Source organism: Thermobia domestica, chromosome 17, assembly GCF_964235325.1.
Source record: "Thermobia domestica chromosome 17, izTheDome1.hap1.1, whole genome shotgun sequence".
NCBI lineage: Eukaryota > Metazoa > Arthropoda > Insecta > Zygentoma > Lepismatidae > Thermobia > Thermobia domestica.
The window spans coordinates 171,600,910-171,616,575 of NC_137470.1; positions in this window are offsets into that span (position 1 = coordinate 171,600,910).

Genomic DNA, 15,666 nt, shown 5'->3' on the forward strand with positions numbered 1-15,666 from the left:
CCCCAGATCAATTTAGATTAATTATAATGTATACTTCCGTTTACACTTGGCAACGTAGAGGATAGAATTTCTCCTAGAATTGAGAGCTCTCTGCTGAACCTAATAGTCTTCGCGTCACGTGGTAGTGATTTATGAGCGCTTCTGGCTAAAAACAAATGTTGTCTCTGTTTTTCTTCTTCTTCTTCTTTTTTTTTTGTCAAAAACTTGTTTTGGGCAGCTTTGTCCTCAGTTTTGTCCACTGCCTCTATCGAGATAGCAGTTATACAATGGAGATCGTTTACAGATCTCATAGCAGATAATGTTACATTCTTTGAAGAAACTCGAAGACTGACATAGGAACCGCGTGACAATTTGGGGAGGGAATCTGGAGCGTTGCAATTTTGTGTTCTGAAGTCCGAATTGTCACACAAGACGAAATGACCATAAACAAGAGACTTGTGAAGGAAGAAGGAAAATGTTCTTAGTAATTGTATCCAATTGTTTCCACATTTTTCACCTTTCCCCCCGAAAGATCCCTTCGAAAAGGGAAAGAGGGGAGGGTGATTTTGTGACCCTTGAGTTTTAGAATAGTCTTGAAACGAACTGCAAAAGTGCACTTACTGGAAATTCTACTGTCTTTGTGCTATAATACATGCCAGCTGGTAAACATTCACAACCTAGAAGATCGTGATCAGTGCAATGACATCAAACAATCCTTTCGTCTTTCTTGGCCAGAGATCGCTACCACTTTATTCGGATAGTTCTCCATTTCTTTCACAATGTTTACTCAACTTCGGAAGTTGTGAGCTTACACTGGCAATCGAATCCTATTCTACGTACAATGGAGACACAATATAACGAGATTCAGCTAAGGAAAAACTCCTAAATATACCTAGTCATTAGTAGGAAAAGAAGCTGAGTACTATTCAGGAATGAATTGTTAATCACCTATTAGGGGGAGGATATTTTCGAGAAAATGTACGCATGGAAAATAATAATAATAATATTAATAATAATAATAATAATAATAATAATAATAATAATAATAATAATAATAATAATAATAACACAGCTACACAAAAAGAATAAAAGTTCTGTGCACCAGACCCCAGGGTATGGATTCAAAATATTTTGGTACCCAGAATCCAAATTTCGAAACCCCAGGACGATTGACCGTGATATTTTTTTAAATGGGCGATAAACATAAGCAAACGTAAAACAGCACTTACGTTCTTCGCCCATAAAACAAAGTTGACACGGTCAAATCGTCCTGGAGTTTCGAAATTTGGGTTCTGGGTACCAAAATACATCGAATCAATACCCTGGGGTCCAGTGCACAGAACTTTTATTTATTTTGTGTGGTTGTGTAATAATAATAATACTGTATAAGGAAAAGGAATGAAGACGTACTAAAGGAAGCTAATGAAGGACGACAGATCATGAAGATAATAGGAAAAAAAAAAGAAACAGCATGCTTGGACATCTTATTCGGCACTCCGATTGGATCACCATGTTGATAGGGGAAAAGGCAGAAGAAAAACCAGGAAGTGGAAGATCAAGGATAGAAAAATCTATAAGTTTTACGTCCCACAGTTATGCCTGGTAGGTTAAAGGAGCTAGTGATGTTGTGAAAAGAAGGAAATGCTGGAATGCAGAAAGTGGAAGGAAACGGGAGAACCCGAGAAAACCCCCACACATGGTGTTTGTCCTCCACAAAGTTCACTTGGTGCGAGCTGAGATCGAACTAAGGACGCCATGCATTAGAGGTGAACGCTCTACCACTGACCCACCGCGGCCCGACAAAGGATAGATGCAGTTACGAAGAAGAGACCTTATCAAATTATAAAACAGCTCTCCCAAGGGAGAGAAAAGTTTTAAAATTTCCTTCTTGCGCATCAACCTATGATTGAAGTGAGAAAGATTATTATTATTATTATTATTATTATTATTATTATTATTATTATTATTATTATTATTATTATTATTATTATTATTATATCGAGAATGTACTTCTGGGTTTCCTCCTTAAAAAATATACACACTATTTCCAATTATGGTTATCCTACTTTTTACAAATTTGTCTTTTTCTTCCTCTGTCTTTCATTCCCATCATGCGATGGGTGGGCCATAGAAGGTGACGCCTTTTCTGTGGCCAGAGTGATCAAATTTGTCTAATTCAATATTGGTTTAAATAGTATTAGTTTTCAAGCTATATATATGAGTTCTTTGACTAACTGAATAGTGCACGCCCCTTCTGGCTCACTCGCCACTATTTAACATTAAATTTCAGATGCCTCGATATACTTGCATAAGTTTATTTCTAAAATAAACATTTCGTAAAAGGTTATTCAAATTGATATCAAGTTTTTCTGACATTTGTATATTACGCATATCTTTCTTAATTTGCATTACTCACATTACCCCAGAGAACGAACAAATTTTAGAGTTCTGGTTTGAACTTCTCTTACAATAATAAGCAAATATACGAGGAACAAATTTACCATTATTGACGATGCGGAGGGGAGGAGATTTTCTGGACTAGGAAGGAATGTGTGCGGGTGCAGAGCAGAGGTCTGCACGGGCCGGAATTTTCAGCCCGGGCCCGGCCTGTGAATTTACAATGTGAGGCCCGACCCGAGTCCAAAATATGTCTTAGCATTTAGGCCCTAGCCCGGACTGAGCTCTGTGATAATCAAATGAGCCCGAAATAAGCCCGAATTGCAGAAACTTAATTATTAATGCAAAATTGTATTTTTATTTACAGCAATTCGAGGTTTGATTTTGCAGTTGTGTTTTAAGTGTCCTCCAGAAAGAACGGTGCAATTTGTATCGTTTACACTATATTTACAAAGTTAGGCCCGAAAAAGTCCGAGAAATATGGTTGTATATTTAAAAATTCACAGCCCGAACCCAGGGGCGTCATTTAGGAGGGCAGGGAGAGGCATTTGCCCCCCTCCCGAGTTTGAGATTTATATAATTTTATCAATAGCATAGTAGTAAATCAGTGAAAAACGCGAAATTTTACATATATCAAGGGGTCTTGGCCCCCCAAGCCAAATCTGAAATGACGCTACTGCCCGAACCCCTCCCGGGCCCGAAGTGATACATGCTTTGTAGGCCCGAGCACGTGCAGACTTCTAGTGCAGAGGCGTTTCAAGTGGTGGGCGACTGCCCAAGGCCTTGCATCTTGAGGGACCTCGCAAAGACCAACGAGCCTAAATCGATTTAGCACTCACTTTTGTCGATGCAACAATAGAAACAAATATGAATTCGGACTTAATTACAGAAAAACAATACGCTTCAAACTAACTTTTCATCTATTCGTATATATTAGATCGCTAGCATACGCGACAGGCGGCGAGTTTATTTTAAAATTGCAATAATGAATGTGTATAAGTCTTTATCGTTGTTTTCGATAAATTTTATTATAATTAGCAATTTTTAAAAAAGGGGGCAGGAAGGACTCGTAAACCTTATTCGCCTTCTGTGCAGATGGTATGGTAAAAATCAATACTGGATAATGAAAGTGTAAGTGTAAAGGCTAATATGGAACAGAGAAACAAAAGAGAACTTCTTCAGAAGGGAATTGGGAGGGGAGGGGATGAGAGTACAATGCTGTGACACTTAAAATGCGTCTTGATTTGTATACTTCAACAAACTTTTCTTATTAGATTACGCAATTTCTAGTTTCTTACTCCGATTATTCAAAGTATTCAAATGTTCTCGGAGGGAGTGACCGCCCCTCCCTTTAATCCGTCCGTGGTGTCATTCAGTTTGGCTTTTCGCTACTAATTCAAAGTGCTTTCCGAAACAAGTTGTCTTCTTGTGACAGCAGGGGGTGGAAGAAACAAACAAACCGTGAAAGGAAGAAAGAAGAGGTTTTGGGCTCTTCCAGTCCAGACCATTCTAACCACTGAGAAGTGAGAATCACAACGTGATTTTTCTGGTAAGAGCGTCCTTTTAAAAGCAGCTAACAAGCAAACAGATGGTCAGCCCTCTCCCCTCTGCAGCATACTTTTTATTCTCTGTTGCCAAACTTACTGAAGAATATATTGCAATTAATCTAACGCATGTAACGTAAATTGGAGACCGTGGTTGGATTTATATGGGTCTTGTGTATTTGTATTAAAAATTTCAAGTTATTACCTGCAATACTTTGTTAGAAATTACCATATTAAATTTTACATGTTATCAAATGGAGAGTTAGAAACCTAAGCGGAGATGGTAGAAGATCCCCTTAAGTCAAATATTTTTATTGCACGCCTTATATCTGGAGAACTACATACAGTGGAGCCAAACCAAAACTACCACTTAACTCAGTATAATCTCATTATTCCGTAAAAAAAAAAAAATACGAAAATTCGATTTAGGGGCCATCCAAAATTTTTATGGCCCCTGATCCAAAAAATCCATTCTTTTTCATTCAATTACAAAATGTCTTGTACGCTTTACAATCTCGATAACTACATATACTGTAGCCAAACCAAAACTACCACTTAACTCAGAATGATGTCCTTATTCCGCAAAAAAATACGAAATCTTGATTTAGTGGCCATTCAAAAAATTTGTGGCCCCCGATCCAAAAAAAATCCAATATATTGTATTTATTTCGTCGTTTGTCATACATTTAGCACTGTAATACAATGCATATGAAGTGGACACGTCATTTGTATATGAATGCAAAAGTAAAAGAAACAATAATAGTGAAAATTACACACACTAGGTTAATAATTAAACCTTACTTCTTACATCTTATCACACTGTACAATTTACATGACATCATTGTTAAAAATAAATTTAGCAATTATTACTTGCAGTGTATTTAGAAATCATCTAACAAATATTTAATGCTAAAAGCGAGTAATGACATTGATTTACTGTACATCATGTAACATTTCTATTCACTTAGCAGTTCATGCATTCCTCTACCGAGTAAAAGCAATGTTGTAATAAATATTTCTGGAGTTCTTTTTTAAATTTAGCAACAGAGTCCTGAGTTTTAATTTCTTTCGGAAGTTTATTGTAAAGCATGATACCCGCGTATTTACACCCTTTTTCATATAATACTGTTCTGTGTTCTACAATAGAAAAGTTTTCTTTGTTTCTTGTATCATGATCACGTTGCTGTTCTACTCGTGTAAGGATACCTTGTAGGTGTCTCTTTGCAAATATCAATAGATTTAAAATATACAAACCGGGTACTGGAAGTATACGAAGTTTTTTAAATATTGGTTTGCAGTGATCTTTTGGTTTAGCAGTTGCCATCATTCTTATTATTCGTTTCTGTATCGCAAAAATTACTTTGGCCTTGTGTGTATTTCCCCAAAATATAATACCATATGTTAAAATTGATTGGAATAGTCCAAAGTAAACTGTTTTTAAAGTAGACTCTCTTAAAACATTTTTAAGGACTTTAATTGCAAAATATATTTGGTTTAATTTTTTACTAAGCTTAGTTAATTGCACATCCCAGGAGAGATTTTTATCTATCCAAATTCCTAAGAACTTAGTTGAGTTTACATATTCTATTTCGTTATTTTGAATTACAATGTTCCTAGGCTGTGCATGTTTGTTGCGCATGTGATGAAAATTGATTGCTTGTGTCTTTTCAATATTTAATTTAAGCTTATTTTCTTTAACCCAGTGAGATAGTTTACAAAGGATTTCGTTTGCACTACCTTCAACAACCTCATTTGTTTTACCTTTTACTATAATATTGGCGTCATCTGCATAAAAAGATGTTTCTGCTGGAGCAATATTACTTGGTAGGTCGTTAATATATATCAAAAATAATAGCGGCCCTAATACGGATCCTTGTGGCACTCCACATGTTATTTCTTGTATCTCTGATATGTAGTGTGTAGCTTGGTTTGTATCCCTATTATTGTATGTAATTTCCACTACTTGCTGCCGATTTTTCAGATACGATTGAAACCATTTGGATGCAATGCCTCTTATTCCGTAATCTTGTAGCTTTGAGAGAAGATTTCTATGTGACACTAAGTCAAATGCTTTCGAAAGATCCAGAAAAAACACCTATACATTTCTCCTTACTATCTAAACTTTTATGTACACTTTCCACGAAGTTATATATTGCGGTTTCCGTTGATTTCCTTTGTAGGAAGCCATGTTGCTCGTGTGTTATTAGATCATGTTTAAGTAAAAAGGATGCTAGCCGGACACTCATTGTGGTTTCTAAGATTTTTGAGAAAATGGAGAGAAGCAAAATAGGCCTCTAACTTTCAAGCGCTGATTTGTCGCCTTTTTTATATATTGGTTTTACTTTTGCAATTTTTAATATACTAGGGAATTCTCCACTTGAGAACGACATATTTATGAGGAAACACAGAGGGTCAGCAATATATTTAATGCTTTTCTTTACAATACTTGGCGGTATGCCGTCTACGCCAGCTGACCATTTACTTTTCATTTTCTTTACCACTTTTATTATTTCTGCATTAGTAGCTGGATGTAGATACATTGTATTGTTGCAAATTTTTGAGAATATTTTCGAAGTGGACAATGCTGGATCATTATTGTACGTTTGTGATAAGTTGGTGTAATAGTTATTAAATAGGTCAGCAATTATACGTGGATCTTTTATTATGTTGTCATTTTTAATCACCTCTAAATTACCGTCATCATTACGAGTGTTTAAACTTAACTTCACTAGTATCCACAACGCCTTCGACTTATTATCTGATTTTTTAATGATTGTGTCATTGTGTAATTTTTTGGCTGCTTTCAGAACCCGTTTGTATGTGTTCTTGTATATTTTGTAATAGGTCTCTGTACGTGGTGATAGATTTCCTTGTGTTTTAGCTTTGTTAAGAAGTCTCATTTTTTTACTTGCTATTCTGATCCCTTGTGTTACCCAGGGTTTTGATTGTTTTGTTGAAGTTACAGATTTTACAACAGGGAATGCTAGATCAAAATAGAATCTTATGGTGTCAATGAAATAACTAAAAGCTTTATTAACCTGATTATGTATATAAAGCTCGTTCCAATTTTCTTCCCTGAGAAGGTGATTAAAATATTGTATATTTTCGTCATTAATTTTCTTTTGTACGTCACACTACTTGCTTTTGCATTACAAAAACTTTTATAAGGAGTTACATGTATGTCGAGTACTTGGGCAAGGTGATCTGAAAAACCACTGTTGAAGACGTCTACTGTGTTGTAGTTAAGATGTTTGCTCACTATGAACTGGTCAATTGCACTTTCAAAGTATTTTGTAATTCGTGTGGGAACTTTAACAATTGCGTCCATATTAAATGAATCTAGAAGAAGTTCTACCTCGTGTTTTATAGGCTGTAAAAAGTCTATGTTGATATCACCAACAATTACGACGGTCTTCTTGATTTTCATAAAATAATTTAGTATCGTACCCATCCTATTTATACAAATTTCTATATCACTGTCAGGAGTTCTATATACACATACAATTACAAGGTTATAATCTACTATTTCTAATGCTCAACTTTCAAAGTGTTTTTCTACATTTAAATATTTAAACCTAATGCATTCTTTCGTTTTTAGACCCCTCTTTGCATATATACAGGCTCCCCCTCTATCTCTATTACTTCTGTAGTATCCTGCTCTTAGCTGAAATTCAGGAATGCTTAGGTATTCTAAGCAGCCTGATTGTAACTAGTGTTCTGTTATACAGATTAAATTTACTCCCAACAATTTGTCCAAAAGTAGTTCTTCCAACATGCTCTTTTTATACAACGAAAACCCTTGTACATTTTGATGGAAAATAACTATATTATTTCTATTATGTTTGTAACTTAAGTTGTCAGACTGTATACTTTGATAACATGTCTGCACTTTAACGGCATTACTCTCAATATACCTTAGTTTTAATTTATTGTCAATTAGACATTTATCAAAACTCCAATTATCTTTACGCATGTCTTTATGTTGGGTTGATGATCCTACCATAAAAAATAATCCGGACGGTGTGTTGGAGGCTTTCTTTCTCTTTTTGATTTCCTATATACATTGTCCTGATATGACGTAATTTCTTGAGGAGAGACAATGCCATTTGAAACATTCATATTTTCAATATTCGATTCTACCCTGATACCGTCTTCCGGGTTCGATTCCCGGCGGGAGCTCATGTGGTTCGGATTCCACGTTAATCAGTAGGTCCACGTCTCATATAGCCTCGCTGCTGAACGGGACGCTAAACTAAAATCAACTCAACCTGATACTGTCTTCATTAGATGGTATGAAAAAATTTTGTTGACATGGAATTTTATTACTTTTGCAATTTATGTCAAAGTTTTCGCGTACTGTACCATTTGTATCAATAGTTATGGGTGTTTTATTTACACTAATATTTGCTGGAAGCTCTCGCATCATTACGCTAAGTTTCTCGCATATTTCTTTTTTACCTGTATTGCTTAAGTGCATACCATGTCTTGTGAAATATATTTCATTCAATCAAACATTTTCTTGTACGCCTTATATCTCGAGAACTACATATAGTGTAACCAAACCAAAACTACCACTTAACTCAGTATGATGTTCTTATTCCGCAAAAAGTATGAAATCTCGATTTAGGAACCGTTCAAAAATTTTGTGGGCTCTGAACCAAAAAATCCAATGTTTTTCATTTAATTATAAATTTTCTTGTAGGCCTAGATCTGGAGAGCTACATATACTGTAGCTAAACCAAAACTACCACTTAACTCAGTATGATTAGCTTATTCCGTAAAAAATATGAAATCTAGATTTAGGATCCAATCAAAATATTTGTGGCCCCTGATCCAAAAAATCCAATATATTTCATTCGGTGTCTTCCCACGTGCGTACATGTCAAAATCCTTCCCAGGTGCGTACAAGTGCCAGATGCAATGAAATGTCATGATTTAAAAGCGAGATAAGAATTCCCATTTGCGTACAGGTTCAATAGCTGGTATTATTTCTGTGACTTTTTGTTAGTTCTTGAGCAGAGAGGGATATGGAATCTAAAGGTTTCGTTTCGAGTAGCAGCCACAGTGAACAAGAGTTCCTGAATAGTTTCATTTTGCAGGCCAGCCCGACCTTCTTTATTTACGGCACATTTAAGAGCTACAACAAACTTTTCTCCCAATTTTTTGTAATTCATGCAGATATTGGAAATTTAGTAGAGGAAAGTAATGTGATTCCAGTAGTTTTTGGCCTTCTCCCGAACAAGAGAAAGCATATATATGAAAGGTTGAAGTCCTGAATTCGAATCCTGAAGTTGTAACGGTAGACTTCAAGGAAGCAGTAATAAATTCTTTTAGGACAATTTTCCCTTCAGCTTCCATAAGTGGGTGTAATTTTCACTTTAACCAGTGTCTTTGGTGTAAGATACAGGATTTGGTCTTGGTTATAGACTACAAAAACAATGACTTCAGGTTCTAATGTTTGCGTCATTAGCTTTTCTTTCGTTAGAAATAGTCGACAGTGGTACACTGTCTATTCAAGAAGATATCCCCTAAGCTTGAGCAGTTCTATGGCTATTTCATTGACCAGTGGCTGGAAAATTCTACAGTTACAATAAGCATGTGGAACTGTCATGAAAAACGCCATACAACAAATAATCCCGCAGAGGATTGGGATAATAGATTAAATAATCTGCTAAACAAGCAAAATCCTCATGTCATCGAATTAGTCCGTTTTCTCAGGTTAGAAGCCAGGAGAAGTGACCATGCATACGACATAAAGTATCTCAGCTTGCAAGGTAAAAGAAGAAAGTATATATGCAGCTTGACAAAAAAGAAAAAGAACGTTTTGGGTAGTTATGATGTTTCAGTAGATGTTAGATGATATTTGGTTGCACTATATATATATATATATATATATATATATATATATATATATATATATATATATATATATATATATATATATATATGTGTGTGTATGTATATTGATAAGCATTACTCATAGGTGGTGGTAACAATGGTAAACGGCCAACTGCACATGGACCGAGATCATAGAAGATCCAGATCAGAGGCGGTCTGGTCAGGTCGGCAATCGCCGAGGGCCCCGGAGCTGTGGGGCCTCCAAGAACAAAACGATAAATTTTTGGTTGGTATTAAAAACGTTTACATACATTTAGATATTACCCTATTGCATTCAAGCATAAGATGTGTGAAAATTACTTCAAAGCTGTAGTGCTATGCCTCGTTCGCACTAACTCATGTTTGCAATAAGCATTAATATAAACTTACCTTGCAGTGCACAAATTTTGTTGAAATTCTGAAAGAAAGCAAACCTGGTGGGCTGCTGAAATTTAGACCTAAAATATGAAACTTGTATAACTTAGCGGTACTCAGTAAAGAATAGCAACAGTGCAAGCATTGGAACGCACCTCGGCTCTCGCTCAACCCGTTTATTATTCCGTACTTAATATTTATAATGTTATTCGTTTCATGTGTGTGAGAAAGACTTATTGTGAAATTTTAGATTAGGCCTACTAGCAATTTTGATATCATTTATTTACTGTTCTGGGGGCCCCCTTTGAATTGTCAAAATAGAAGTGACGTTGGAAATTAAAAATAGTTTCGCTGATTAGTATTGTGGTTAGCTACATAGCGCACGTGCCTACGATGCTTATGGTCTCGAATTCGATTCCCAATGGGGACACTCAAAAATTTCAGTGTTGACCAGCGTCGTAAGGACAATTGGAGAGCTACCTGAATTAAGAGGTAACGGACTCCGGTCTAGAAAGCCAACATTAAGGACTTCGGGTGTCGTTGCACTGATTTCGCATCCTCGTTGCGATGGCAGCTTTCGAAAGCCAAAGCGGACATGATATTGAAACATTATTAGCTTCCAATCAGATAAGAAAGAGAGAAGCAGAAATTCAGACCAGAAGGTTGGTTATACAGCGTTTAATCGACATAGTGTTATTTATAAAAAGATTAGGAATTGTTTACAGAGGAGAGGAGTCAGAAGGGGCGCATTCATTAGATTCTGTCAAACACCATGGAAATTTCCTTGAATTGGTCATGTTTAGTTGCAAATTATGATGTGATTTTGTAAAATCATGTTACAAAGTGTATTGAAGACACCAAAGCGCACAAACTGAAAATAAAGGAAAAAAGGAAGTAGAAGGAAAGGCGACTAAAGGACAAACTGTACAAGGCTCTCTCTTGACTTTTTCTTGTCAAAAAGATTCAGCAAAAAGCTAATCAAGATAATAAATTTGGACGAAATATGATTTTGGGAGACCTTCAAGACAATGTTGTTTATAACTTGATGGTGGATAGTACACAAGGTATAGCTTTCATGGACCAGTTGGCAATCGGTGTCCGCTACGTAGTCCAAGGAAAGGTATATGAAAGACTTAAATTGAACAGTTGTTGATGATTCAAGTGGACTTGCTTTGTACGAATGTATAAAGTCAGTGCTAGTTGAATGTGGCATTAAAATTTCGAATATTATTGCGTGTTCTTTTGATGGGGCGAGTAACATGAGCGGCTGTTACAACGGTCTTCAAGCGCATTTCAAAAGAGAGAATCCGTATTTAATTTACACTGCATGGGACACGTACTAAATTTGGCTGTAGCTGATTCTACAGTAAATTTGCTCCAAGCAGAAAATTTATTTGGTTTAGTAGAGGAATCGGCTGTTTTCCTAAGTTCTTGTTACAAGATAATGACTGTCTGGAAGAAAGAGACTAAAAAGAAACACTGCCAGCACCAAACTATGCAGACTCAACAGAATTGGTGCCACAAGACGGTGGAGTAAGCATACGGCACTTTCATCAATTATTGACGTACAGTTTTTGATAAGTGATACCAACTCAGGAAAGTTGACCCATTTGTTGAATGTTTTAAATAAAATATTGAATGGAGGCTTGCATTGCAAATCAAAGTTTGTGGTCATAAATATGATAAACCAATAATCCGAATTCGAATATGTTCTCATGCCTTTTGTCATGCTCGATATTTTTCTGGTCACAACTCCCGTTTTAAAATACTTAAAGAAATGGATTACTGTACAGCTTGGAAATTGGTGCAAACTTTGTTACAACAAATCACAGCTAAAATTAGTTCAGAGCACTTTGAGTGTCTCACTTGACAGGATGTGGATGATGTAGAAGTTTCACTGGACTTCAATAAGAAGAGAATTCCGAAGAAAAAATACCTAGTGGAAAAGCAAAAGATGAAGTTTTAGAAGTTACTCCAGTTCAGAAATTTAAACAAATCTATTTCCGTATTATCGATTGTGCTACTTCAAGTATTGAAAAAAAAAAAAAAGATTTAATCCAAACATTGAAAGATTGTTCATGACTCCATAAAAAAAAACTCCCTGAAATAGCAGACATTGTCGAATGTCCAACAGAAGCCTTACGTACCATTTGTCACCTAACCTTAGTTGATCTTAGACTCAGTGGGATCAAAGTGATGAAATTGATGCGAATAACTTAAATGAAGACGAATGACGGTTCAGTCAGAAGAAGGCGAAGATAACTATGTCAACTGCTCAGTGAAGAAGAAATGTTCTAGGTGCATAACATGTACCTTTAACATTGTTTTCGTGCTGTCACAATATGAATTTTTTACCAATCTATATACAGGTTACAAGTTTATATTAACTCTGCTTTGTACACAGTTAACCTGCGGAAAGACCTTTTCACAACTTAAAATTGTTAAGAATAGATTAGAATAGAACTTAGTAATAGATTAGAATAAAATGCGCTAAACCAAGATTTAATGTCTAAGCTACTTTTTATAAATGTAGAACGAGACTTGTTCGTAAATTTAGATAAAAATTTGATTATAGATTAAGCAGCATTAACGAGTGAAAAACTTAGGAAAAAGTTATTAATTTAATGAAGCATTTAGACATTATACCTATACACCTGATCTAGGTAGAAGGATACTTCTTTTCTCTGTTAGTAAATGTTGTATTCATAATATGCCAATATTCTTCATCATCAACAGAATACAGTATTAGATATTCAAACATAATTTTACAAGTTGATAGTTTGAAATTTTCTTTTTATGAGCGAATCTGAGTACAATACGTACACAATTTGTATATATTTCTTTGATTTTATAGGATTTTTGTGTAGTTTTGTATACACCTATGCAAAATCACTATTTTGAAGTTTGAAGCAACCTACGTATTGTAAGTTTCATGTAATAAAGTGTGAAAAGTATAAAGTATTCCTGGTAGTATTTAGGGTCTATTGGTTACTTACCTTATATCATTGATCAAGGTATTGAACATTTGTTTTTAAAGAATATTATGGTTGAATTTATGTAATTAGAACATGTAAGCATACTGTAGAGGTTTGCTATTAAAATAATGCTCCTATAAAACAATGCAGTATGTAACTTTACTTAAATAGGCCAATAATAATAGAATTTAGTAACATACGCAAGTGGATATTTTTTAAAAGGAGCACCTCTAGCTTCCTGCAGCCGAGGGCCCCCAGAGATGCCAGACCACTCCTGATCCAGCCGACCTGTGTATCCCTTTGATGTGATTTGTGAATTCATATCACACACATTTCGGGGATACATTGGTCGAATTTGAATTCAACGTGAAGAGTTAAGTCGGAAAAAGAAAAAAAAAACTTACAACAGTGTGGAAAGCATGTATGCATCTTATCGTATTTCCTTGAGCATGCAATTCCATATCCTCCTCTGCTTAAACTTTATTTAAAATGCACAGAAACAGTGTCAGTTATTAAACATGTACGGAAGTGGGAAAACTCTTATAAATATCAAAATATGTCATGTCATCGCCCATGGCACTTGACATGTACGTATCTGGGAATGTACACATCTGGGAAGTAATCTTTCATTCAACCAAACGTTTTCTTATACGTCTTACATCTGGAGAACTGCATATAGTGTATCCAAACCAAACTACCACTTAACTCAGTATGATGTGCTTATTCCGTAAAATATACGAAAGCTCGATTTAGAGGCCGTTCAAAAATTTTGTGGCTCCTGACCCAACATCTAATTATTGGCCAAGATCGCAATCTTTTGATTCATTTTTTGGATCATTCCTAAAATTCTTGTTAACTTTTAGAAATTTCGAAATATCGTTCCAAAGTGTTTTGTATTGTTTTCGCTTGCATTTTCTTTCAATTCTTTTTCGTACTAACATTGAAATAATAATTTAATCATTACGATTAATGCTTTTGTTCGCTACTTAATTTTTAGACGAAGTACAAGAGGTTGCATAATACGAGGGTATTTCCAAGTTTTCGACCTAACACTTAAACATAGCACTACTGATAATAGGTCGTTCACGTCATACACTGCCATCTATGAAGGAGATAATGTATCGGTTTTAACCGTCTAGCTGTGTCAGATCGTTGCAGCAAGTCGTTTGAATCAGTCACAGTGCTTTTTAGCTCTCATACTCCGCGGAAATTTTCCAGTCCACGCGGCTGTTCTCACCAAGGGTCCAGTGAAACAATGTGGCTGCTTGATGTAGCACCCATTCTAAAACCCAGATTTAGCACTTCAGTCTTGGGAAGAACAGCCGTGTGTTCTGGAGCGACCGATTCAAATCACCGCCTGCAATGAACTGATGCAGCTAGACAATTGAAAGTGATACATTACTTCTTCCATAGATGGCACTATAGGCCGCAAACAGGTACTGGCACATTTTTCAATGTCAGACCAATAACTTCTGGAAATACTCTCGTAACTGGCGAACAAACACATGCATGGATTTACTTTTTAACCTTTGCATAGAACATGAACAATGGATTTATGCTTTGGGTGCCTAATTTTAGCTCTGAGCTTTTCAAGAAGAAAAGATCAGGAGCAAGTGTTATTCTAGTAGTAATGTCACGGAAGAGCAGAGTAGTCGAAATTGTTGCGAAGGACAACCATGCCGCATTCAACTCGTTTGGAAATCTGTCTTGTTTGTACTTCGAAAATAGGGACCTACTTCATCAATTATCTAGTGGCTAAAAAGATCAGCTTTACATTTCACGGAACATTAATTCCTTATACTAATTATGTTATTTTAATCAATAACATTGACTTTACCAACACACCAATAATTTTTAAGAAACATTATAGCATACGTTCTTGATGTTATCTCGCATCTGCATGTATAGTATTCACTTTCATAACATCGTAGTAATTCGTAATTTTCACATTTTCTTTCATATTTCAGACAGACAGGTATACAAACTATTTATCGGAGCAAACTTTGGCTCTTCATGAATACGAATTTGTAAAAATACTGAGAATGGAATCATTACAAGCCAGTTAATAATTCTGTTACCACAATTTTGTAAACATAGGTGCAATTTCCTATACAATTCACTGCCTTAGTACCTCCACATCATACTGCTTTACCACGATGGAGCGTTTATACATCCATAATGTTGCGCCATGATACTGACTTTTTTTTTTCCGTTAACAAGAATTCCTATAGTTGTTCTCATCATTTTTATATTTTAGAACTCTATCAAGAGGGGCGCATCTCTCAACTACGAAAAATTTTATTGAAATATGAGGACAAATAACCACATTACACTTTTCGGTGATAACCTAAACTTTGTCGTACATTAGGGTTGAGAAAAATACCGCCTGCGTATGCAAAATATTTTTAAAATTTACTATCATTTTACTTAGAGAACTAACTAATTAATTCTATAGCCTATGGAACTCGCGAGTCCAATGCCGCGTTCACAAAAGCCCTCCATTGACTTCTGTGTTGTAG